This window comes from Cynoglossus semilaevis, unplaced genomic scaffold (assembly GCF_000523025.1).
Source record: "Cynoglossus semilaevis isolate Cse_v1.0 unplaced genomic scaffold, Cse_v1.0 scaffold1721, whole genome shotgun sequence".
NCBI classification, from domain to species: Eukaryota; Metazoa; Chordata; class Actinopteri; order Pleuronectiformes; family Cynoglossidae; genus Cynoglossus; species Cynoglossus semilaevis.
In genome coordinates this window covers 245,733-249,792 of record NW_007585111.1, presented here as the reverse complement: position 1 = coordinate 249,792, position 4,060 = coordinate 245,733, and positions in this window count along the sequence as shown.

Below are 4,060 nucleotides of genomic sequence, written 5' to 3'. Positions count from 1 at the left end.
AACAATCAGACACAGCATTATGCTTCTTCATGGATCGATTCTTTGAAAAGGACGTCACTTGCATTAGGCCTCTCTGCTCAGAGACCGTTTCTAATATACTGAAACGTTCCACTGTTTATCCATTGGTCGGCTCTGTTTGTCTGGAGGCAGAAGGGAATCAATGGATTAAAGAGAACGGGTCCATTTGGAAGATTTTACTAATTTTCTCATCTGGTCAAGGAGGGAATGAAAACTCTCTGAAACTATTGTTTCACCAAACTGAGTGAAACGCTACTGTTGTTCCCCAGCTGCTCATAGTAAACTTTTATACATGAAATGTTCAATCAGATTCATCACAGGGTTAATTATGACGTGTCAGTCAGCTGGTCAGTCAGCTGGTCAGTCGTAGATTGATTTACCGCCCTGCGCTCAGTGGAGCTGTTCTGACATGTCACTGGATGAGCTGGTTCCTTAAGCTTCATCTTTAATATGTCAAAACAGGAATATATGGCTGTACAGACACATCCTTCAGCTAATGCCTTAAACAGCAATAGAAATTTTAATCAGATAAATCTTCACAAGTTGATCTACATGTTACTTTAACACTGGTTGGCTTTCACAGACCAACATCTGTCGTTTTTACAGGTTCAGTAGAGAATAACGCGTATTCTTTTCTAATCACTGCTACTGTTGCCTTATAACCATTGATCCTTCCATGTCTGAAGATAATCTTTGAGGCTATGACCAGATCTCACTGTAGGAAAACCTGCTGTTGGATTTATCAGCTCAGTATTTAAGTGTTACAGCCCACGATAGATGAAAAAGTTCAGTTTTTCAGACTTAAACATCGTCAGCATAAATAATTTCCTCCTGGCCCAAAAGTCAATAGTTAAAAATATATACGTATATAATTGTCAGGGTTTCTCTTTCACTGACCTGACGGTGTTAGAAAAACGAGTGTGAGCAGTCTTGAACAGTCTTGAGAATTGAACCCAGCGCTGAGGTCAGATAGTTAAATGAAAAGTTCCACAGTAACTTTCCAAAAGCAGACCCCCCGGTGAGTATTTTCTCTGTGCCAGCCTCCAGCAGCCTGCACTGATCTCCTCTCAGGGAAGGGAGAAAAATGCACCGCTCCCTGTCTCATCTCACCTCCTCCTAATCCTGCAGCGCTGATGCTGCAGTCACACAGACCTGGACGCTCCCTCTTATGTATTCACATCCAACTTCACCTGTGACTAACGTCGGAGCACGAAGTCCTGTGGTTTGTTTTTTTTTTTCAGGTCATGATTTTTCTCTTCTTTACATTTTGTTTGTCCTTTTCTGCCCTTCTACTCTCACTAATGACTGGCTTTTTCTCCCCCTTCATCCTAAACAGAGGCATAAGCTGGAGCTCAGTTCTTCATGCAGAGGGGAGAAATAAAAACAAGTGACTTGTGAGACCCCGAGAGGAGCTCAGCCTTTATATTGGTTCATCTGCATGCAGGAGGGGGAGCGGAGAGACTGGAGGCTTTATTGGAACAGATGACCTCGGATTTATGTTTCATACATCATTATCTCCAGGACAGGCTCACTCACCTTTAAATTCATGGTCACAAGAGCTCTCTCTCTCTCTCTCACACACACACACACACACACACACGCACACACACACACACACACACACTGGTGGGGAGTGCACTTAAACTAACAGCAATTACCTGTTGTTGCAGCTCAGCCCTTCTGCAGAATCCTTTGGAAATCCATCAAAATGCAGCTCACCCAGTGGACCTTTAATGAACTGCTGCTCTCTCAGCTCCACTCCTGTGTGACTGCAGCCTGCACCAGACCCTGGGAGTATACATATACCCTATGGTGTGTATTTAAAATGTGGCACTGTATTGAGGTCGGTCTGATCTAATAATAGTTTTCTTTTGTGTTGTCTCTCCCGTGGAGTTGTGTATATTAAATACAGATTCATTTTCTGTGACATCTCGTTGTAGAATAACCTGAGCCGTCTGAGTTGCCGTAGACGAGGAAGCTGCTTCACTGATCTAATCGATCACCACAGTGTAAGTCATTTTTCCTCAACATAACAGGATTTCACCGTGCTCTCAGACTAAGCTGTAAAACATGTTAACAGCTGTTATTTTAAAAAACATTCAATTCAGGTCATGATTGATTTCGTTAGCCTGTACAGGCTGCTACTGCTAACATGCCAATTGTTGACGGAAAAGTCAAAGGGTTGTTAAGGATCAGTACATTTTCAAAGTAAAACATCTTTTAGTTATTACTCTATTGGTATCAAAGTCTGAAAGAAGTATTATTTTGAAAAAAATGCCTAAATTAACTTAATTCTAGAAAGTAAATAATAAATGACCAGATTCTCTTTATATCTAATATGTTTTTAAACACTTTTTCAAAGATAGTATTTATATATTAATATATGAAGTGTTGCTGTATGAGCCACATTTTCTGAGTAACTCCATTCAAAAAGAAAGTGCTCCCTTATTAGATCATTTATGGCCAGACTTTTCTTCATTGATCATCTGCAGAGTGGTACTGCTTCACACACACACACACACACACACCTGATCTCTGTTCCAGCCATGGAGCCACATTCACAGTCAGTCAGCAGTATAGCTTGTATTAGCTTCCTTGAAGCTGGAGAACCACAGGTTCCTACAGAGATGAGTGTTTGTGTTTACACGGCGAGTGGAGTCGTCAAATGTTTAGGCCGCAGGTCGTCGTGTTTATGATGATTTTGTCAAACGTTGATGTAATTCCTGTACAGTATTTGTCCCGGCTGTTTTCATGACTGGATTCATTCAGTGTAGTTTCATTGTTACTGATTCTACCAGGATAATGTGTCTGTGTCTATAACCGATAGCTTTAATGAGAAAAGGTTCCTGTGCTGTGAAAGCTGACGTCTCCCTGCTCTGGTGTCGCACGTGTGAGGATTAGACTCCGTGGTTCAGGTCGCTGTTGAACGCCGCTGACGCTCAGCGCTGCTACAGCCAGATGATTTGCAGATTCATTTTCTCTGGGTGACATCTCATTTTGGGATTACCTGGGGCCGTTGTGTCGCCACAGAGCAGGAACCTACTTCACTAATCTGTCAGCGGGCCGCCATTGATTTCTGTTCAGGATATAATTATTCGATTAAAGTGTCAGTCAAAGTCTTGACGGTATCAGGACGTCTGTAGGGAGTAAAAGCTGGTACTGTATATTCTGATGGAAAATGGTGGAAGGACGGAAACAACAACAACAACAACAACAACAACAACAACAAGGGGCTAAATTGTCTCTAGACTCTATTCTCCAAGACGGTTTTTCTTCTAAGCCATAAAATTAAATTGCACAGATATTTGTGTCCAGGTTCAGATTTGTCAGATGAATGTGTTTGTGCAGGAGTCTGACAGATGAAAACAAGTCGTGCCCTCACTGTGTCGGCTTCATGAGCAGCCAGAAATATAAACAGGCCGTATCACAGAGCACTGGCTGATCAAATATTCTCTGTAACTTCTTCTGCTCCACAAATTGGTCTAATTGGCGTCTCCTGGAATCACGCTGACAGAGGAGTCCAGTCTTTATTTTCCTTGTTAGAGGACAGCTGGGATATGTGCTTTTGTGCTGCAGCTTTGTCAGACAAATGATGTCCACACTGTCTCCATGTTTGAAGCTCATACCTCAGAATACAGACCACACCTTCATCAACCCCACAGTCAAACCTTAAGTAAATCAAAAAAATGTTAAAAAACAATCAGTTACCACCAGTTACACTCCACCAAATCACTGTGGAAAACAAAAGTGATTTTAAGTATTAAATTATAATAAATATTAAACAAATAAAAACCTGATAACTGACCTGAATGGCAGCAGGGAATGAAATTGAGACGGTCCACGGTTGCTCTTCCCTTTATGGATAAATCATAACTTTATCGCCGCCAACTTTATTGCATCTTTCTGCGACAGAGTGACAGAGTGGAGTCACGGTCCTCTGTGGAAGTGAAGCACATCAAAGACATAAAAGAGCTCGCCAACATTTCATCACCTCTTCCCCCAGAGTCGTTTACATTCAAATTCACATTACATTTTTAAGAGC